The 23,097-nt window shown below is 43.0% G+C and overlaps 1 protein-coding gene across 2 annotated transcripts in view; it reads left to right on the top strand.

Annotated features, from left to right (window-relative positions):
- Positions 1 to 13,182: 13,182 nt before the first annotated feature.
- Positions 13,183 to 23,097, top strand: part of RNF152 (ring finger protein 152) — a 50,037-nt gene continuing 40,122 nt past the window's right edge. The window contains exons 1-3 of one of the 2 annotated variants that reach the window (XR_002908292.3): positions 13,183 to 13,359; positions 14,432 to 14,555; positions 15,791 to 16,011. The gene's annotated coding sequence lies outside the window, so the exon portion shown is untranslated. Of the gene's footprint in view, positions 13,360 to 14,431; positions 14,556 to 15,790; positions 16,012 to 23,097 lie in introns of those variants that run through there. The other variant, XM_024203513.3, reaches the window with a different exon arrangement.

Genomic DNA, 23,097 nt, shown 5'->3' with positions numbered 1-23,097 from the left:
ACTTCTTACATGAGTAAAGACTACTTGTGTGAGTAAGGCTCACAAGATCAGACCCTACGTTAGATGATGTTCAATCAAAAAGGTGTGGGAGGTGGACAGGGCAACACAAAATTGTGTAATTTGTCTCATTCAGATCAGACACTTGTTTGTCCAGGATTTTTTCCCCTCTCTTTCAGATGTGCCTGCTGACACCTGTGGACCCAAAGCACTAGCCTAATGGTGTAGCCTGTGGTGAGGGCCTGATCTTGTGTGGGGCTGAGTTTCAAAGCCCAAAGGAGAAAACTATTTACTTCATATTCATGTAGGTAATGGCCATATTTTATATCCTGAGAGAGCCACGGAATTCTCCACACAGCTTTGTTATTTAATAAATTTAAAATCAGGGGCTATTGGAGCATTTTTGGTTGTAGTGTTAGTCATGAAGGATGTCATATTCAGGAAGCATCCACAAGGAACAATGTTCTCAGGAAAGCAAACACACCGGTGTGTGCTGATTTTTCCATGAATGCCCTAGACTATGATCTGATGTTTCCAGCGATTGGTTCTGGTCCTGCAAACACTTAGACATGTGAGTAAAGTTACTTACATGTGTAGTCCCATTGACTTCAGTTGGGCTATTATTTGTGAGTAACTTTACTTATATGCATAAGTGTTTGCAAGATCAGAACTTTAGTATATGAGTGTACAATAGAAACAAGTCAAGGGAGTTGACAACATAAACATTCACCTAACACCACACTCAGTATTACAAAATGTTTATTCTCTCTCTTAAAATAAACCGTGGACCCAGTCTCACTCCCTTGGAAGTCAATGGGAGTTTTCCATTGGAGCTGAACTCTGCCTTGTATGTATAGATATCATACAGTTTACTATACTAAAAAGAGTATATAAAAAGCCTTATATTACTTAGTATTGCTTGCTCATAAAGCACTATGTTCAGAGATTTTCTGTTTCTTTAGTATGATCTCTCATTTCAGGACCTGTAATGTGAATAATTAACTCATTGGTGGATCCACACTACTGTACTAGTTACGTATATACTTGTGCTAGCATTTAAAGAGGAGAATTTTTCTTCTCCTTCACCCTTTCTTTTATTATAGGTGGAGCTGGTAGCACTGCCAATAGCACTGCCTGACACTTTCCAGTACAAGAATTTATTTTCATTTGTTTATGAGTTTGCTACATTTTAATGGGTGAGGTTGGAATTTTCCATGCTGGGTGTTTGGCTCAGGCTGTTTTTGTTTTTTGTTTTTGTTTTTAATTTCAGATAAAATGGTTCAATTATTTCTGAGAAGAAAATAAAGGAAAACATATGTTGATTTGCCCATGTTAAAAAGTTTCTTACAACCTTCTCCTTGAGAAGCTCACAATGTTTTGGAGCAGGGACTTGAAATTTGGCGGGAGTGGGGCTGATGTCAGCAAAGGGCTGCTTGCCATCCCTGTGAAAAAAATGCTCGCATTTGGTCAAGTCATAAGCCTTTGAAAAGTCTCGTTTGCAAGTGTTTGTTAGAATTTGGCAGCTAAATTCTCCGAAGATTCCATCCCATTGAGCTTGCTGCAGCCTAGAGATGAGGGGGCTGAATGGGGCTCTCCCTGCAATTGCTTCTCCCGGCCACCAGGAAAGTCTTGGATGCCAGCACAAAAATTGAGAGCAGGGAGAGTTTCTCACTGTGCTATAAATGCTCTCCCTGCTGGCACCAGGCAGTGTGTAGGAGGAAGCTGACTGAAATGCACAGGGCTCTTGGGAGTGTGGTGTGGAGTGGAAGATGGTGATAGCAGATTGGGTAAAGGAGCCTGTGGGGTAAGACTAGGACTGTGAGCTTGGGTCGGAAAGATACTGGAACAGGTTGGACAAGGAGACTATGAGGTCGGGGGAGGGAAACTGGGGTTTGGAGGTTGAGGGATGGGGACTGAGATCAGACAGGAAATCTGGGGAAGGGAGGAGGGAGACTGCAATTAGCTCAGTGAGGAGATTGGAACAGGAATGAGGGGCCATGTGCGGGAAGCCTAGGACTGGGAGGAGTCGGAGGAGTTAAGGGGTTGGGGGGTCTCTGATGAGGAGCTGAGGGGGACATGGGAGTGAGTGGGACAGGTTAGAGGGGACGTAGCCACAAGGGGTCAAGATTGGGGGCACTACATTGGGACAGAAAGGTCTGTGCCCACTAGAGAACACTCCCCTCCAGAGTCTGGAATGGAACCCAAGATCCTGTGAAGAAATAGTATGTGATCATGTGGTTAAAAACTGTATCATAATCCATATGCACAAATTGTGATTGCAGAGGCACCTTAATTCTGGCATTTCCTAACTTTTGAGTGCCTGATTTTGCAACTTTAATAGTGTTCTTTTAATGTAGTTTTTTGTGTATAATATAGTTATGCCCAGATATTTATCATTGTACCATGGCACAGCACCACATTGGTACTCCTGTATATAACGTGTTAACAGTAAGAGAAGTGGTTGTATAGTAAATTATGGTGAAATAGTTCCATGTCATGATCTGTCATTCCTTTGTGTTGTGTTTGTATATTATTTTTGCAATACAGTCAAACCTCAGTTACCTGAGAGGAGGATAGTGAATTAATTTGGATGAATGAGGGTTCATATAACTGATGGACTCTTGATACAGTTAGTGCACATCAAAGAATACAGAATTGCTTTGGAGGAAAGAGCTTTGTGAATAATCAAGGTTTGGTTATTGATCTTTGTCTGTGTGTAAATACCCTTCATTAGATGTGTTTTGTTTAGTGTACAAGGAAATATTAATTATAAAAGAATAAAGTTAGGGTTCTATATTGACATACTTAAAATAAGGAGTTTTGATTCACGTCAGCTTGTACTTCTCAACATCACCTGGCAAGGTGGTGACATATATGAGGAGTGGGAGATTAGAGAGGTATAACCTCTAGCTCTGTCAGGACACTCATTCTTCCCTTCTTGGTGTGTTTTTGTTGTTGTTGTTGCTGCTGTCGTTGCTGGCTGCAGCAGAAGTGGAAGCAGTAGCTAGAACTACACAGATGGCATAGGCCTGGGGCAAATGCTAACCTGTGGGAATTAGCAATGATATTGGGCTTTTTGTCCAAGCTCTATTGGCATTTGCACCAATAACTGTACCTCTGGACTAACAGCGCATGGTCTGATTTGTTTGGGTCAAGTTGCCTTTATCCTTTTAGTATTCTTTCCATAAAACCCACTCCGTGGGAAGCCCTGTGTACCCACATAAGCCCTTAACACAGGGCTAGAGTGGTTCATATGGCCTTGTATGGGACCTCTGTCCTGGGGTGAACATCACTCTCTTTAATGGTGCGATTGTAGTTATATAGCTTGCTGGGTGTTTCCACAGTAAGGCCTTGATTTAGCTGAGTGCTCGCCCATGTATCTTACTTGAAGCACGTGAGCAGCCCCCATTGATTTCAGTGGCACTACTCATTTGCTTAAAGTTAAGCACATGCTTAAATGCTTTGCTGGATCAGGGCATAAATATCTATTTTAGAGGGTTTACTATGTGCATGGATACATATGAATTCCTGTGGGAGACAAGATTAGAGGCTGATTCGACACTGACTTTTTACTCATCCTCTTTCAACCCCACAGCAGTTAAGGGGCTGCACATGATGCAGATTTTGGGCGTGTAACTCTAATGTAATAAACATTTCCTCCATCATGAAGCTTAGTACTGTTAGCACATAGGAGAAGACTCTTCCTACATTTGAGAGAGGTTTTTGGGGGGCGGGGGTGAGGATCCTAGGTACTTTATAAAACTGAGTTACTGGGAATACATTGCCTTTTTACAAGCACATTTCCAGGTTAACAATCTGTAAAAAAGCTCACAGTACCTAATATTTTTCAAGTGTGCAATAAAAGGTGTTTTATGTAAAAAAAACCCACAAGGGATTGTGTATGCGCCTGTCAGATTTTGATGAGCCAAAATGTTCATAATAATTTTAGCAGAAGGTATCAGTATGTACAAATGACAGTTATATGTAACCAATGGGGCCTGAGTCTGCTTCCACTGAAGTCTTTAGGAATATCATCATTCATTTCAGTAGAAGCAATTTTGGGTGCTTAGGCTATATTTTTATCACAATTTTAAGCCCTGTCCTTTAATGAGGCTCCATGCAAGACCTGGGGACTGCCTACACAGAACTCATTACAGGAGCAAGGATTTTGCAAGCAGGCGAGGAATTATTGCAGAAAGAAAATCTCAGTACCCCAGTCATATTTTTGGGCCTGACCCTACAAACTTGCAGGCCCTGATTCAGCACTTTAGCATTTCAATGAGTAAATAACCATGTCATATGCCAGCTAACTCTCACAATTTTATTGTGAGTATTTGGCCCAGCTCCTAGAGTCCTGTGATCATGAGAAAATTTCAGCTTTCATTAAAAGGAAAAAAGAAAAAGAAAGCTGTTTTCTAGCCCTCATGATTGCCGAGAAAAGCTTGAAAATATAATCTGAGTGCATCCTAATGGCTCAAAAACCAGACGGCAAAGAAAAAGTACCCCAAATTTACTATTTTTTAAAATATCTCATGATTTTCAGTCCAGTCTCATGATCTTTTAGTGCCTGACTCCTGATTTTGAAAGCTTGGCATTAGCAATACTGACCTACTTAATTGCTTTGTTGACTTGGGGCCTTACTACTGTATACTGGTGGTGCATACTAGCGGTCCCAGTGGTGACCAGTGACATGCTCATGATGGACAGAAGTCAGTTACATACAGAAAAGGTCGCTGAAAATTATTGGGACAGCTCATGGCAGTTAGTATTACTTCTGTTAGTAACAGTTTGCAGGATCATGTCCTATCAATACTATACTTGAGCAAACAGGGCCTGATTTTATTTCTTGGAATAAATTATTACCCACAATTAGTTCAATTATTAAAAAAAAAAAATGGAAATTCACTCAGCCAAACCAATGTGATGGGAATGTTAAGCATGGGATAGGAGAACACACAGCAGCTATGAAATAACAAATCCAGGCCCTCACTGTGGTAGGCAATAGGGAACAACCCTTTTCCTGCTTTTCATTGCAGTCTCCTTTATTTGCGTTAGGTACGTATTTAAGAGGTCATTGCTAAGCGTGATGGTTCTTGGAATACCCAGAACTATAAGTCACCTTATTAACCACCGCCTCCAGTGAGAGGAAGTCTTTCTTGTGGTAGCTGGGTGTCAGCTACCTGACACTGCCAGCCTTTCAGCCACACAAGCACTCTCCTCTGGGTTTATGCCAGCCTTTCCTTTGCCTTGCAGCTTAACAATAGGTGCACCCCAACCCCTGAATCCTTTTGAATTGTTCCCTTGTGATACCCAGCCCCTGACGCTGACTACTCACAGAAGTTCCAGATCCTCTGACTCAAAGGTGTAGGCTGCCCCAATTTACCAGCTTTACCATCACTCACTGCTCCTGTAAAGCACACAGCACTTATGAGCACTTATAATAAAACAAAAGAATGTTTATTTAAGAAAGAATAAAGATTTAACTAGAAATGAGAGAGTGGTGGAAACAAGTGGTTACAACACAAAACAAAATCATAAAATGCAAACCTGGGTGTACACTTATCAAAAGTTATCTATCCTATCTAATAAAGTAGGTTATCCTGCAAAGTTCAGTTTGCAGAGCTAGCTGGTTTCTCAAGGATTGGGATACAAACCTTCATGAACGCAAGCCCCTCTGCTAGGGGTTTTCTTCTGTGAATGGATCCAGAGTGCCTTGCCCAACACCCCGTTATATTAAAGCATTTTTCTATTCACAGCAAGGGTGAACCCCTCCCTTCTTGTAGAAAAGAAATGGTTTTGATTGTTTGTCATTATCTGATGGTTTTCCATTGACTGTTGCAGGGGTAGACAATAGAACTTTGCACTACCTGGCTAGCTGAGTGGGGCCCATTTCCTTGAATGGGCCATTATCGTGACACCCCAGTGACTAATTTCTAATCTTAGGGTACGTCCAGACTACCCGCCAAATCGGCGGGTAGCGATCGATCCCCGAACGCGCTCCCATTGACTCCGGAACTCCACCAGGGCGAGCGGCGGTAGTGGAGTCGACGGGGGAGCCGCGGCCGTCGATCCCGTGCCGTGAGGACAGGAGGTAAGTCGAAATAAGATACGTAGAGTTCAGCTACGCTATTCCCGTAGCTGAAGTTGCGTATCTTATATCAACCTCCCCCATAGTGTAGACCAGCCCCAAGTCCATAAAACATACTTTCCATTTAGTTACATTATGCCTTAAATATTATCCATACATACATCTCACATTGACTATGAATCTTGACAAGTCACGAGCTTTCTGTAGGTACAGGATATTTATCCATAAAGAGTACATATAAGGTAAGATGAGTTTGGTGTAGTGAGTTTATCCTGTCTCTGGTGAGAGCTTTTTGCAAAGAACAGGGGACCTTTTGTCAAGTGGTCTACGTCACACCATGGTATTTTTCACCATATTAAAAATCTGAATACTTAATACTACATTTAAAAAAAACCCTGCTAACCAACCAACACAAACATCCGCTGCAAATAAACATACCCCCCCCCCCCAACAACACTACAGAGGCATTTGAAGGTGAAATCTATCTCCTTTCCTTTATTTTAAGTCAACTGTTGGGAACTTTTCAAGAGTACTAATTGACACCCCTGGAGATTCAAATCCTCTTATTCTCATGGCAGGTGGGAGTGGTAACAGAAGCAGTGCAAGATTGTCCATGGGAATTATTATACTTCCTTTCCCCCATCTTTTGTCTGTCTTACCTACTTAGGCCCTGATCCTGCAAAGACTTACTCACATGCTTAACTCTAAGCACTTGAGTATTCCCTTTAGCTTTAGTAGAACTAGTCAGATAATTACAGTTAAGCATATTGATTAGTCTGTGTAAGATCAGGGCCACAACTGTAAGCTATTTGAGGCAGGTACTGTCTTCTGCTATGTGTTTGTACAATTCTTAACACGATGGAGCCTCCATCTCAGCTGGGTCTTCTAACTGCTACTGTAATACCAATACCAATAAAATAATAATGCCACCGTACTTCAGTCCTGACTTACAGGGGACCATCTCTACCAGTAAGATGACAGTTTAGTCTCTAACCCATTCAGTGCTTGGCCTCTCTGCTAACAAGGGTGCTAACTGGTGCTAGAAAGGATGGAAATCTTTCCATTTTCCTCCATTGTTTCCACACTGGTTTGTTATGGTAGGGTTGTTTACAGTACCATAGCTGCCATTAGTTTTTTAAAATAAGAAAAAGAGGGAACTAATATATAAATAATTACATAAACTTGGAAGACAAAGGTGTGTAAAATTTTGTGCTCACCAACTTTGAAATGTCCCTTTAAGAATAGGATGTAGCACAAATTCCTGATGTGAACTCTATATATGGTTCTTTTTTTAATTGTAAAAACAACCCAATATCTCAAAGGCTTTATGAACAGACCTTAGAGAACCTTGAATTATTGTGGTGCAAATACTTGGGTCACGTTGCATACATGGTTTTCCCTGAGAACGAATTGAAAACGAGCTTCCCAGTTGACATTAAGCCAGCGTTTGTGAAATAAATCCCCTAGCCTTCAGGCTAATGAAATTCTCCAGAGAGAAACAAACATACTCATCACCCGCATAGTTGCCAGTGCAGACATCCCAGACTTATTTGGAAAATTATTAGTTGTATTTGTATTTCTGTAGTGCCAAAGAGCCCCTATCCTGGACCGGGACCCCATAATTTTATGATACCAATGAACAGCACAAGCAGCTGACCTGCACTTCTCCAGATGCAGGAGGATGACGGTATCCTAAAGATCCTGCTTCACTCCAAACTCCAACACTTATAAAATAAAATAAGTCCATTAACTTTGTGGGTGCTGCAAATAGTCATCTTGCTGTTCTTCCTCAGATCCCCCTGGCTGTCTGTGGGCATAGTGGTGCAATCAGGTGGACAGGAGTTAGTTAGATTTTTGGGGTAGGGCATGCCCAAAATTGGTTTTGGAGGTGCTCGCAAAAATAGTAAGGCTAACTCTGGACTCATGCTCATTTATGGCCAGGATGGGGAAGGGAGGAGAAAGAGGAGAAGGCTATGCCATTGTCCCTGCATCCTGGACCCAGATTGGTGGCTGGATTTGGCCTATTTGACTTCTGTACTCTTCACCCACATAAAGCTCAATTATTCAATTAAGAAAAACCAAAAAAACCCCAAAAGCAAAAAACAAAACAAAAGCCTAATGAATCACAATGTGCTTTGGTCACTTATTCTAAGAACTGTAGCTTAGTTTTAATTATTTGTTTAACTTCATGTTCTACTAGTGAACGTACAGTAGAATATTCTAAGTAAAAGCAATGACGTCTAAGTTGTATGAGACCTTGCTCTGCCATTAAATATTTGCTGAGGAGTGGAGTGAGACTGCAGTGATTTTTGTGAGAATGTTTAGTTTTGTCAATTTCCGAGGTTTTACTACTTCACAAAAAGAACAGGAGTACTTGTGGCACCTTAGAGACTAACAAATTTATTAGAGCATAAGCTTACGTGGGCTACAACCCACTTCTTCGGATGCATATAGAGTGAAACATATATTGAGGAGATATATATACACACACATACAGAGAGCATGAACAGGTGGGAGTTGTCTTACCAACTCTGAGAGGCCAGTTAAGTAAGAGAAAAAAACCTTTTGAAGTGATAATCAAGATGGCTCAGTACAGACAGTTTGATAAGAAGCAAGTGTGAAAATACTTACAAGGGGAGATAGATTCAATGTTTGTAATGGCTCAGCCATTCCCAGTCTTTATTTAATCCTGTGTTGATTGTGTCTAGTTTGCATATCAATTCCAGCTCAGCAGTCTCTCGTTGGAGTCTGTTTTTGAAGTTTTTCTGTTTTAAGATAGCCACCCGCAGGTCTGTCATAGAATGGCCAGACAGGTTAAAGTGTTCTCCCACTGGTTTTTGAGTATTATGATTCCTGATGTCAGATTTGTGTCCATTAATTCTTTTGCGTAGAGACTGTCCGGTTTGGCCAATGTACATGGCAAAGGGGCATTGCGCACATGATGGCATATATCACATTGGTAGATGTGCAGGTGAACGAGCCCCTGATGGTATGGCTGATGTGATTAGGCCCTATGATGATGTCACTTGAATAGATATGTGGACAGAGTTGGCATCGGGCTTTGTTACAAGGATAGGTTCCTGGGTCAGTGTTTTTGTTCAGTGATGTGTGGTTGCTGGTGAGTATTTGCTTTAGGTTGGGGGGTTGTCTGTAAGCGAGGACAGGTCTGTCTCCCAAGATCTGTGAGAGTAAAAGATCATCTTTCAGGATAGGTTGTAGATCTCGGATGATGCGCTGGAGAGGTTTTAGTTGGGGGCTGAAGGTGACAGCTAGTGGTGTTCTGTTATTTTCTTTGTTGGCCCTGTCTTGTAGGAGGTGACTTCTGGGTACTCGTCTGGCTCTGTCAATCTGTTTTTTCACTTCAGCAGGTGGGTATTGTAGTTTTAAGAGTGCTTGATAGAGATCTTGTAGGTGCTTGTCTCTATCTGAGGGATTGGAGCAAATGCGGTTATATCTTCGAGCTTGGCTGTAGACAATGGATCGTGTGGTGTGTCCTGGATGGAAGCTAGAGGCATGTAGGTAAGTGTAGCGGTCAGTAGGTTTCCGGTATAGGGTGGTATTTATGTGACCATCGCTTATTAGCACAGTAGTGTCCAGGAAATGGACCGCTTTGTGGATTGATCTAGGCTGAGTTTGATGGTGGGATGGAAATTATTGAAATCATGGTGGAATTCCTCAAGGGCTTCTTTTCCATGGGTCCAGATGATGAAGATGTCATCAATGTAGCGCAAGTAGAGTAGGGGCGTTAGGGGACGAGAGCTAAGGAAGCGTTGTTCTAAGTCAGCCATAAAAATGTTGGCATACTGTGGAGCCATGCGGGTACCCATAGCAGTGCCGCTGACTTGAAGGTATATATTGTCCCCAAATGTGAAATAGTTGTGGGTGAGGACAAAGTCACAGAGTTCAGCCACCAGGTTAGCTGTGACATTATCGGGGATACTGTTCCTGATAGCTTGTAGTCCATCTTTGTGTGGAATATTGGTGTAGAGGGCTTCTACGTCCATAGTGGCCAGGATGGTGTTTTCTGGAAGATCACCGATGGATTGTAGTTTCCTCAGGAAGTCAGTGGTGTCTCGAAGATAGCTAGGAGTGCTGGTAGCGTAGGGTCTGAGGAGAGAGTCCACATAACCAGACAAGCCTGATGTTAGGGTACCAATGCCTGAGATGATGGGGCGTCCAGGATTTCCAGGTTTATGGATCTTGGGTAGCAAATAGAATGTCCCTGGTCAGGGTTCTATCTCCCCTTGTAAGTATTTTCACACTTGCTTCTTATCAAACTGTCTGTACTGAGCCATCTTGATTATCACTTTAAAAGGTTTTTTTCTCTTACTTAATTGGCCTCTCAGAGTTGGTAAGACAACTCCCACCTGTTCATGCTCTCTGTATGTGTGTGTATATATATCTCCTCAATATATGTTTCACTCTATATGCATCCGAAGAAGTGGGTTGTAGCCCACGTAAGCTTATGCTCTAATAAATTTGTTAGTCTCTAAGGTGCCACAAGTACTCCTGTTCTTTTTGCGGATACAGACTAACACGGCTGCTACTCTGAAACCTGTTACTACTTCACTTTCACCATTTTCAGAGTGACGCTGTAGGCAAAATTTTAAGGTTAGAGAAGAGTTTGTTTCAAACAAAAACAAACATTGAGATGATGCTTTGGGGTTTTCCCGAGGCCAGTAAGGGGTTCAATCAACACCTGCCTTGCAACTCTGGGTGCCTTAAATGCTAGGCAGCTGTGGCTCACAGCCTTGACACCAAGCACCAGCACAATAGCACGGTCTCACCCTGGCTTCTATCACCCAGTTACTCTTTCAGGGGGACCTCCACAACCCTTCCAGCCCCTTGTGTTCTCCCCAAAAATGTTTACCTGCAGTGCTCAGCCCCTCTCACTATTAACACTCACAAAACCTAATCAAGTTTGCTGGTCCTTTAAAGAGACAGTACACAGTAATCTGTTAATTTAACTAAGGTTAACACAAAGTAAAACAAGCTCAGTAACAACAGAACACAGATTTAGGTGATACCAAGTAAAAAGGCTAGGGATAGAAATGGTTACAAACAAGCAAAAGTAAAAATACATTTCTAAGACTCAAATCTAACTTAACAAACTAGTGTCATTTATTCAAAGTAGTTTTCTCACCAAAGTCATTCTTCCAGCATCGCTGGTGATCCTTTAGCCAGGATCCGAATCCGAATCACTTGGTTCTTTGTCTCCTCAGGTGAAGGATGACAAAAAGGCCTTTTGCCTTTTCTTCTATCTCTTCTATAGTCTGTTAGTCTATAAGGTGCCACAGGACTCTTTGTCACTATCTTCTCCAAGTTCATTGACCCTGTCAAAGGAGACAGGAAGGTTTCCTGGGGGTGCAGTCTCCATCCCCCATGGAGATTGTTCAGTGGTCATTTTCCCTCACTTGCTTGCATTGTTTACTTTGCATGTAAATGTGCTTTTCATTATCTTTGGTCACACCTTGCTTAATTTACATTGGAGACACAGTCAAGTCTGTGAAACAGCATTCTTTTTAGGACCAGCTGGGATTAGGCACTATCTGCCAAACAGATTGGAGGAATATATTTCCATTCCAGCACTTCTCTATAGTTTTTTTGCATGTGAACTGTACATACATCACACAAGAATATTAATAATCAGTGAGTTACTAGTCTCCCAATGATATATTACAAGACACCTCTTAAATAAATATCATGACAGTGCGTGGGATGCACTGGGCTGGTCAAGCCAGCTGAGACTCACTGCTACATACCAGGGAACCCCTTGACCTCTGGCAGTAGAGTGCTCTTGGGGGTCATACCATTTGTCTGTAGATCCAGTTCCCCAGAACTTGCCATCGACACATCAAAAGCAACTCTGACTTTGGAAGATGAATGTATCCCACAATATTGAACTTCTTCAACCGACAGAGGAGAAATGCTTATCTGATATCTTAATTTATGGATCCTTCTTGTTTCACACTTGCTGACCTCATGCGATGCCAAGACATCTGAACACATTTGTCCTCAACCACTGATGGAAACAGGACTGTTTTCTGAGTAAACAGCACTGGGTCCTGTGTCTGTTTCTTGTGTTATTTTAATGTACATCGACAGTGATGTGATGACTGCCATGTTGGCTGGGGACCTCCAAAGTGAAAAGCAAGAGACTTTATAATGTGAAAGTCTAATTTAAGCTGAGAGCTATAGCAGACCCATATCCTCTGTAGATCAGGCACTGAAGGGAATACCTAACACACACTGACTAGTATTTTTTTAGACAGTGCCATCATCCTTTCCCTATTAAAAAGCAATAAAATATGTTTGAAAAATTCAGGTTATTACAGCTCCCCAAGCTAAAAAGTTATAAATAGCCCCTATATATAGTACCCCTTCTTGCCTCTCTATTCTCCACCCCTGCACTTTGCCTAGCAGCATGGCCCAGAGAAGCAAACTCAGAGAAAGAACCCCTGCCTTCTCTTTCTATTTCTGCCACAGAGTTGCTGTGTGACAATAAACAGGCCTCTTAACCCCTCTGTTTCTCGACTGCACAATGGGGACCAGGATTCCCGTTGTATGACTCTTCCCCCCCAGGCTTTTAGTCAGGGGGTTGTTTGAGAGCAGCAGTGCTGAAGGGTACTGTACTTTTAGTTCTACGTGCCCTGCAAAGCGCTTTGGAGAGAGGAGACAGGAGTACTAAGGGGATGGGTGATTTGCTATTGATTGCTCATTAGGACGCTATGATTTTATTATGGCATCGCCTGGCACGATCACATGACTATCATTATAATTTCTTGCCCGTGGGGCTGCCACACCTGACCGCCCTTGGGGGGATCGCTGCTGCCAACCACAGGCTGCCGGGGCAGAGCTGGGGTGGAAAGAAGGAGGCGGGCCCGAGGGGTGGAGTCTCCTGGCCCCCGCCGTGCCCGTCTCTGGTGGGGTAAGGCAGGGAGGGCTCCCGCTGCGGTTTGGTGCCAGCTGTGAAACTGACGAGGGAGCGGGAAGGGGGGGGGGCTCGCTCCCTGTCTGGGGAGGAGGCTGCGACCAGGCGTGCGAGCCCAAGTGTGTTTAAAAAGCAAAGAGCCACTCCCGCCCTCTCCCCCCGCGCCACTCTCTTCCCTCGCCAGCCTGTTAGCTCTGCTCCCGGCTGTCTCCGAGTCTAGCGCGCTGCGAGCCCAGCGCTGGCCTGGGAGCGAGGGGCACCGCCAGAGGAGCGGGCAGGCGAGCAGAGGGGGCGTAGGCGGCTTCTGTTGTAGGGCGAGCAGCCCGAAATAAAACAAAACCAGGTCAGTGAGCTTCTTTCACACCCGTCTTCTTCTTTCAGCCGGTGTGTCCGATGGAGCCTTTTAAAGCAGCCGCCAGCTAGTGGTTTCAGAGCGGACCCCAGTAACTCACGGCATGGCTGGTTATAGAGTGTGTGTGTGTGTGTGTGTTGACAAGCGGAGTTGCAAAGGAGGGTGCGGGGAATCTCTCGTCCTGCTCATCAGCGGGCGGAACTAGGTCGGGCTGCTCGTGTGTCGGGGTTGTGGGGTGACGATGGGGCTGGTGAGTGCCGGCTCTGGCATGGGGTGACAGCCATCTGGCTGAGTCGGTGGTGTCCTCAGATGCCTCCTTGAGCCCGGGCTGAAGCCAGCCCCTCCACCCACCATCCTCCCCCTTGTCTCTAGCAGCACGGGGGGCTGCATTTCCTTCCTGCCCCTGGGCCTTCCCTAAAGAAACAGTTTCTTCACCGAGGGGTTGTTATCTCCAGCCCTTTCTCCCGAGGAGGGGCCTCCAGGAGGAGGAGAAGAGACAGCTGTTTAGGGCTTTTCATCTGGCCGATTCTGCTTGACAGGGGTGAAATGATCGCTGGAAGGGCAAGGCAAGGAACCGGAGCTTAGGGGGGAGACAAGCCCTGCAATTTGGGGGGGTGGGGAGTAGGCTTTGCATGTTTCCTGCGTTCGGGAGGGGTGAGGCTTTAAAAAGGGGCTTAGCCTATTAAAAGGGGGGGCAGTGGTAGGGATGGTAAAGCAATGTCTGAAATGCCAGCTGATCCGTTGGTGTGTGCGTGCATGTGTTATCTGTCTTCTCTACCCATCAACTCTCATATGTAATAGCCACAGGGTGTTTGTTTCCCTTTTCGGCATTGAGGGAGTTGCTAAAGGGGAGGCTGCTTTCAAAAAAAGGGGAACTTGGAGATAGGGAATCGATATTTATTTTTTCCATTTATTTTTATTTCTAGTCTGAATGAATCTGGAAGCATGTCACACCCCGCCCCCTTGCACCCCTGAAATATAGTTATAGATCCAAGCTAAAAGGATGCTTTGATTTAATAATTTGCTGCTATGTCTAACCCTTGCTGCATGTAATTCACTGCAGGCAGAACAAAGCTCTGTCACAACTGTGCTTCCTGGTTGTCGCCTCCTGCCTGCAAACTACTGAACATTTTCCACTTGATATCATCATGCAGAAAGGGAGAAACGAGACGCAATGAGAGATTCAGGTAATACACCAAAAATACGCTCGATATCGGTAACTGTGTCAATGCTCATGTCTGTGGAGTAGTGCAATGCACGGAGAGATTGTATTGAACTCTGTCTGGGTGATGTCTGGGGTTGCATCAACGTTGTTTAAGTGAGGTTTGCTGAGCAAAAAATCCAGATGACTTTAGAGACTGATCTTTTTCCTTTATTTTTCTCATAATGCCAGTTAGGGGAGAAACTATCCAGTAACTCAAAACCATCATTCCTATTAAAACGTTCTGATGGGTTTTAAGCATTATTTTTTTTACGGACAAGAATAAAGGGTTAAATATATTAATGGTGACAGAATTTGGCTTTGTTCTTGTTGAATTAGAAATTGCCTCTTTGAAAAGGCAGCATTGCCAAAAATATGGTCTACAAATGTTACCAAGGACTAGCACCAAAGTGCTTTGTTTCAACCATGCTATTTGTTGGTGTGACTTTCCTTGGAAATAATTCACTGGTTGCCTTTAAAAAAATTAAATTGTGGTTTTGCTTAAAACACAGCAAAAGATTTGTATGCAATAAGTTGCTCTTGGGGGAGCTATTAATTGTGTGTGGGGGGGGGCAAAAGAAAGAGAACAAAGAAAGCAGGCTTTTGATAAGACCCCCTTAATTCAACTATACAATACTGAAATTCATCAGCTCCTTCTTCCCTCAGTAAATCTCTTCTTCTCCCTTTCAGAAGTATGGTCCATGTTCTGTTTTGCCCCTCTTCAAACAAGCACAGTAAATCTATTCTGACTGACATTTGCTCAAGTGTTGGGGTTGTCTGTGTAAGTCTGGGGCCACTTAAAACATTTGTAACCTTCAGACGCAATATATGCACAGGTCTTCCTTTCAACCTGTATGTCCAGGTTGAGGTCATAGGCCTTTCCGAAGTGCCCGTTGAGACTGAAATAATATATAACTCCTGGGACAATGACAAAAAAAAATCTTTTCTCTCCTGCTCTTGAAAATGCTGTTCTTAACATTGTAATTATGGTTTTGCTAATTTGAATGAAAAGGTAAATATTAAAGGAACAACTGCTGAGGACTGCAAAGTTATAACAGTTTTGTAGTGTTGCCATTCACAACATTGTCAGGGCATAGATCTGTGGAAAATCCCCTCCCCCTATCCCCCCCCCCCCCACATACATACCTTCATTTACAATAAAAGTAAAGAACTCAATGAAGAGTTCAGTGCTTCACCTGTAACATCTGTCAATTTTTAAAGGTGACGCTTGGTACAGCTGGCAAGAAAAATGAGGACGTTATTTTGTACAGAAAAAGTTGTTTCGGCCGCACCTGACAAAAGTATGGTATGCACGTCTCACAGTCTCCCTGGGAGCATTGGCCAGTGCTTTGGAATGTCCAGATTAGGTATCCTGATGCCATGAAGGATAATAAATATTTCAATCTGTGTATTGTGTGTGTAAATTATATGTATCCTGTAATAACATAGAACAGGCTGCTCATCATAAGAGAAGCCAAGGCTTAGCCAACTGAGTCTGGAGCTGGGAGACATGTACTTCAGTGTTCTAATTCTGGCTCTGACACTGATTCACTTGTGTGTTCAACATTGCTAGCTTCTGTGCGTCTCAGTTTCCCCAGGCTTGCTCCTGGAGGTGCTATTCATGTAGATCCGCCACTGGAAATTCTGCCTGGCATTTCAGCATGTCCCAATCTGCTGGACATTTAAGCACATAGTTGACTTTACTCAGGTGAGTAGTCCCACTGAAGGTAGGGAGATACAAACTTGTGTAAAATTGACCTTGTGCTTAAGTATTTTCAGGGTCAAGACCACAGTCTGCAAGTCTTTGGGGCCTGGGCTGTGTCTATTTCTATACTTGTATAGTGCTTAGTAGAATGGGGCCTTGATACTGATTAGGGTTTCTGGCACTATTGTAATATAAACATTAAATAGTAATAGAGAATGCTTTCAGGATCGGGCCCTCCATCTGTGACATGGGGATAATTGACACTTTTATTTAAAACAAGCAAACAAAAACATTTATTTAGCAGCCAACTTGAGTAAGGGTTGCAGAGCTGGGCCCTTTGATACGGTTTTTGGCAGAACATGGGGAGTCTATTAAAAAACATGGGATCCCAGCACATCTCAAATTCTGTACAGTTTTTAAGATTCTACCTCTAGCTGCTGCTATCGTGTGGGTTGGAAACAAGATCTGAGCCTGGACCTTTTCCCCCTCCACACCATATAGATCCTCTACATACATTCCACAGATGTTTTTGAGCCTATCAAGAGTTGCCTGCCTTCTTTGCTGATGCCATTTTCTATACAAATCGCTGTTCTGTTGCTCAGCTCTGTGAGGAGAGGAGTGGAAGCCTTTGAAACTGATTTGGCTGAGTTGCACAGTCTCCTGTCAAAGAAAACAGCAATAAGAAACCATCTCAGCTTTCGTCTTCTTAAGTTAATTATCCAGGATCTAACAACATTTTAAACAGGTGATTTTTTAAAAAAAAATGTTTGACTCTGATTGCAGTATCACCAGCCCTGGTTTCCAAGGCGCCCACTCACTGCACCAGAACTGAAGGGTAAGCAATAACAGTTCTATGGGGTGAAAACTCCATCAGTGGGTTAGGTATGCAGGTTGGGGTCAGATCTAAACAATCCTAAAAGAGCCGTAGAAGATGTAGACCCAAGGAAGGGTCCACACTGAATGTTTTGTGAGGAATTGAGTCCTGTCTCAAATAAATATGTTAGTCTCTGAGGTGCCACAAGTACTCCTGTTCTTTTTGCGGATACACACTAACACGGCTGCTACTCTGAAACCTGTCTCACTAGAGTTTCTTTAGGTGAAGTTAACAGAGAGCTGGTGTGGCATAGAACAGAAGTGGCTTCGTAAAGCCTCAGTAGGAAACAGCGGGGTGGGAGAAAGCAAAAGTTTCTGGGACGAGATCAGCTCCCTGCCTAAAACTTCTGAGGAACTGACGATAAAAAAATTATAGATAAGCAGTAGCAACTTTCATAGTTAAAGCTGAGTAATAAATACTTAGCCCCTGACCTGGCCTTTTTGCTCTTCAAAGTACTGTACAGATGTTAATGAATTTGTAATCTGTCCCTTCCTACCAGCTGCCCCAGGGTCATTAAAATAGCTGACAAGAAATCATAACAGGTATAAAATTAATTTGAAAAGCATGTTATATGGTGAAGAGACCTTATTGGGGAAGAGGCTATTACAGCATTCGCTAACTGGAAGATAATTACAAGACATGGAATCTTCATCAGCCAGTCTGATCCCCAAATTTCATCCCAATTATGGTTTAAACAGAGTTCAATTTCCTAAGATTTTTGTGAAAGGTGGCAGGCAAATCATCTCAGTCCAGAACTGACTTTCCCAACTTAGGCCTTGGTAGTTTGGGTGCACAAAGAAAAGTGTTTGTGAAAAAGTGCATGTATAAGTTGGGGTTGGATTTGTGCAAGGGTGTTTGTGTGTGCCAACTCTTGTGTGCATCAGGTGATTTGCACACCCAACTTGGCCACATGAATGTTTACAAATGTTGGCCTCTTTGATTTCAATGACAATTTGGGATGCACTGGGAAGATGGGATTCAGCTCCAAATGTTCTCTCAAAGTCGGAAATGTGGGAGAACATGGTTCCTCCCTCCCACCCCTCTTTCTCCCCAGCATTATCTTAGACCAGGTCTGCACTAGAAACCTTTGCTGGTATGGCAATGTTGTGGTGATGGTGGTGGTGGTCGTTTGTTTGTTTATTTATTTTGGGGTGATGATTCTATATTGACAAAAGCCCTAAGGTAGACACAGTAATACTGCCATAAACGTGCTTTTGCTGGTATGGCTTACTTTGTTTAGGGGACTGATATAAGCTATACTGACAAAAGTACTTTTCCCCTGGGGTAAGCTATGCCTCCACTTGCCAGTATAGTTATATTGATAGATATGCTGGCAAACCTTTTCAAGTTTAGACCTGGCCTTAGGCTAAGTTGAAAGTGAGGGATTCTTTCAGACCCAGGAGTAGGATGTAAATGTGCTGGGACTCTGGAGGCAAACCTGGGGTGTGGGTGGAACCCCGGGGTTAGGGTGTGTTATGCTCGTCTGTCAGAAAATATGTTTGTTACAGCCCCAGCTACTGAGCCTGGTTCTTTAAAATCTGACTTTGAGCTTTGGAGGTCTCTGGTTCAATCATTGTTTCAAGAGAGCAGCTGTCACTTAAATGGAGCTCATCTGGGATTCAAACTGCTGAGAGCCCTTACTTATTTGATAGATGCCATCTTGACACCAGGGATTGAACTGGGGTCCTCCAGAGCTAGAGTATGAGCCTCTACAGCTTGACCTAAAGCGTTAGGCTGTCAAGATGGAAGTGACTCACATCTTCTGTGGATTTGGCACAGAGAGGGACACATTGACCAGTGGGTCACACATGTATGTGTGTGTGTGTAGGGGATTTGGGAAGTGTATGGTACCTTGTGGGAGGTGGGAAAACTACTGGTTTATTTCACTTCTTTATTGTGTACTAATACCATGGATACTATAATCTTCTAGTGTATTAATATTATACATAGGAACACAGGAATTGGTCTGATTCACTGTGGCAATGTAGCCATTTCCCTGACAGTGGCTAGTATCAGATGCATCAGAGAAAGGTGCAAGAAATCCTGAAGTAGGCAGGAATGGAATACCCTGCCCACAGGCAAAGCGCCTTCCGAACCCTCATCTATTAGAGACTGGCGTATGCCTTGAAATCTGATTGCTTCTATCCCTTCCAAAACTCTTGCTGTTTTTAATTCTTGTTATTGTAACTCGATGTTCTTGTTATCATTATAAATAAATGTAGTGCTATTAATACCGTATTGCTCCACACAGTACATTCTACACAAAGCTGTGCGAGTCTGATACCAAAACAGCAAACACTGCAGTGCTCTGATCAAGTTACTCCTCCATAATTGAACTTAAAATTGATTAAAAATCATAAAACGATGGCACGGTTCGAGTGCTTGGAACGTTCAACAGGATCCCAATTCCTGAAAGCAAGATGAGGATTTACTCAGTAACCCCAGTGGTTGCAAGCTCTGATCTCAGATGATGAGGCATGATGGGAATTAAGTTTACCTTGCTGGGGCAAAAGAGTTTGTATAGTGTGCAACAATTGGTGACTACACCTGTTAGATCAATGGCTCTCAACCTTTCAGACCACTGTATCCCTTTCAGGAGTCTGATTTGACTTGCATACTGCCAAGTTTCACCTCACTTAAAAACTACTTGCTTACAAAAATGAGACGTAGAACTACAAAAGTGTCACAGCACGCTGTTACTGAAACATTGCTTACTTTCTCATTTTTACCACATAATTATAAATCAACTGGAATATAAATATTGTACTTTCATTTCAGTATATAATATAGAGAACAGTATAAACAGGTCACTCTGTATGAGATTTTAGTTTGTACTGACTTTGCTAGTGCTTTTTATGTAGCCTGTTGTAGCACTAGGTAAATGTTTAGAAGAGTTGATGTATTCCCTGGAAGACCTCTGCGTACCCCCCCCCAGGGAACCACTGTGTTAGATAATAAGGTAAAAATATTAGTTAGGTGATTTTTTTAACATTATATTCTGAATCGTGACTGATACATTTTATCCTTTAAAAAAAAATTATAGAGAGTGAATATTCCATCAGATGCTGTCTTTTTTTTCCAGCTCAGATCATCTGCAAATAAAATGAGTTAGGTTGTTGCTGTTGCTTCTTTTCCCTTTTGAAGTAGTATGACCCAACTCTTGCAGCTCGGGATGCCACATTGGCAGATTGCCTGAAGTCCTTGGTCCACTGTTTAATTTACTTTTAAAAACCAATATAACAAATTATTTTTATTCAGATAAATGCACACACCCATTGCATTTGTTTGTACTTGTATTTTCCATGACACATGACTAAAAATTACTTGTTGGCTGAGTTCACCAGCAGCAAAAACCTGCAGTTGATCAGCTTTATCACTGGCCTACAGTTAAAGGGAATAATTATATTTAAACAAGTCTAACTATGGGAGGTAGCATAGTGCAGTGGGTTGAATAGAGGGCTGCTCCTTGGGGCATTTGGATTTAGGTTGACCAGATGCCCTTGGGGCATCAGGAAGTTTAGACTTGAAATTAGACGAAGGTTTCTAACCATCAGAGGAGTGAAGTTCTGGAACAGCCTTCAAAGGGGAGCAGTGGGGGCAAAAGACATATCTGGCTTCAAGACTAAGCTTGATACGTTTATGGAGGGGATGGTATGATGGGATAGCCTAATTACTTGGTGTTTGACTATTAGCAGTAAATATGCCCAATGGCCTGTGATAGGATGTTAGATGGGGTGGGATCTGAGTTACTACAGAGAATTCTTTCCTGGGTGTCTGGCTGGTGAGTCTTGCTCACATGCTCAGGGTTGAGCTGATCGCCCTATTTGGGGTCGGGAAGGAATTTTCCTCCAGGGCAGATTGGCAGAGGCCCTGGGTTTTTTTTGCCTTCCTCTGCAGCGTGGGGTACGGGCAGGGCCAGCTCCAGGCGCCAGCGCAGCAAGCAGGTGCTTGGGGCGGCCAACAGAAAGGAGCGGCACGTCCGGCTCTTCGGCGGCAATTTGGTAGCGGGTCCCTCTCGGAGGGAAGGACCTGCTGCCGAATTGCCGCTGAAGAATGAAGCGGTGGCGGTAGAGCTGCTGCCGAAGTGCCGCCAATCGCGGATTTTTTTTTTCCGCCGCTTGGGGCGGCAAAAACGCTGGAGCCGTCCCTGGGCACGGGTCACTTGCTGGAAGATTCTCTGCACTTGAAGTCTTTAAACCATGATTTAAGGACTTCAATGGCTCAGACATAGGTTTGATACAGGAGTGGGTGGGTGAGATTTTGTGGCCTGGGTTGTGCAGGAGGTCAGACTAGATGATCATAATGGTCCCTTCTGACCTTAAAGTCTATGATTCTATATAGGCGCCTATTTCCCCCTCTCTTCCCCCTCACCCCCCCCGGATTTTTCACACTTGCTGTCTGGTCACCATATTTGGATTCCACTCCCTATGAGGTCCCACTCTAAACTTGGGCAAGACACCTCCAATCTCTTTGTCTCCATTTCCATATCTGTAAAAGGGGGATAATGATACCTACCTCTAGTTGTAAAGTGATTTGAGATACTCCTCTACAGGTGCTATAAAACGGCAAACTCTGATTTTAAAATCTGATTTTTGAATATCAATCTGTCATTACTGATGGATTACAATTGATTTTTTTTATTTAAATCTTGGCCTACTCATTAGAAAAGCAATAGCATTTCTCTATATGAAAATAAAGTTAAAGGATAATTAAAATACCTCTTTCTGCAAACCAGTGGAAGAAAAAGAATGTCATTCACAGCCATATGCTGTTTGCATCAATCACCCTGGAAGCACAGTGCTAGTTATTCCACACATTATTAATGATGAAATTGAGTTTATAATTACATTATATTTAAATTACTCTAAAAAACTTACATTACAGGAAGATTCAGGTTACAAAAGTCACGCACTCAAATGTTAGGGAATGCCAGAATTAGGGTCTCTGTGCCATCTTAATTCAGCCCCTTTGTGCATTCTGACACCATCTTTAGTTACCTGGTCATACATTTTTTTCCCCAACAGGACTCCTGCCTCATTCAGTGAATGGGTAGTTATTTAACATTTATTTTTATCCTCTACATTTAATGTGTGGCCCCAAACCTTATTTATGCCACACCAGCCACATCCAGCCCTGAATACAAAATTATTAATACCGTTCTGGATTTTGTAATGGGAATTTCACCGTAGTCTATGGTGCTTCACAAACACTGATAAATTCATCATAACAACGCCCCTATGACAGTAAGAGGTATTACTGTCCCCATTTTTACAGCTGGGGATTAAGGCTAAATTTGTTAAGAGTCCACTAATTTTGATTACCCAATTTAAGATTGCTAGAGCCTGACTTTTTCAGTGTACTCAGCATTATATAGCACTTCATATGTTTTGTAGTACGCTCCAATCAACTTCAGTTGCAGCTCTGAGCATTCAGCATTTTGGCAAATCTGGCTCCAGGTGTCTCGGGTCCCAGAAAATGAGGAACACACAATTAGTGACCACCTGTGAAAGTTTTTTGTTTAAGACATAGAAACTCTGTGGCAAAGGCAGGAGCAGAATCTGATTCTCAGGGTGACATTCCAGGAGACCATCTTTTCTTTTCCTGCATTTCCTTGCCACATTTGCTCCATGTCTTGCAAATTCTGCAAGTAATGAAGGCAGGGGTCTGGCAGATAGCAACATTGTCTTTTACTGCACAATCCTGATTCATCCCCAGAGCAGGCCAGCTTGTGGAAAAAATAGTTTATAATCATGTAATTAAAGACTGCATCAGAATGCATACACACAAGGGGGCTGAACTAAAGTTGCACAGGAAACTTTAATTCTGGTATTTCCTAACCTCTGAATGCTTGACTTTGCAAACTTAGCATTCTTTTAACATAGGGTTTTTAATGTAATTCCTTAACTAACTTCCCTGCGCCCCTTCTCTTCCTCTTCTCCGCCCCCCCCC

This window comes from Terrapene carolina, unplaced genomic scaffold (assembly GCF_002925995.2).
Source record: "Terrapene carolina triunguis isolate 2854851 unplaced genomic scaffold, T_m_triunguis-2.0 Scaffold53, whole genome shotgun sequence".
Classification (NCBI taxonomy): domain Eukaryota; kingdom Metazoa; phylum Chordata; order Testudines; family Emydidae; genus Terrapene; species Terrapene triunguis.
The sequence above is the reverse complement of the archived record's forward strand: the minus strand, read 5'-3'. Positions and strand labels throughout refer to the sequence as shown.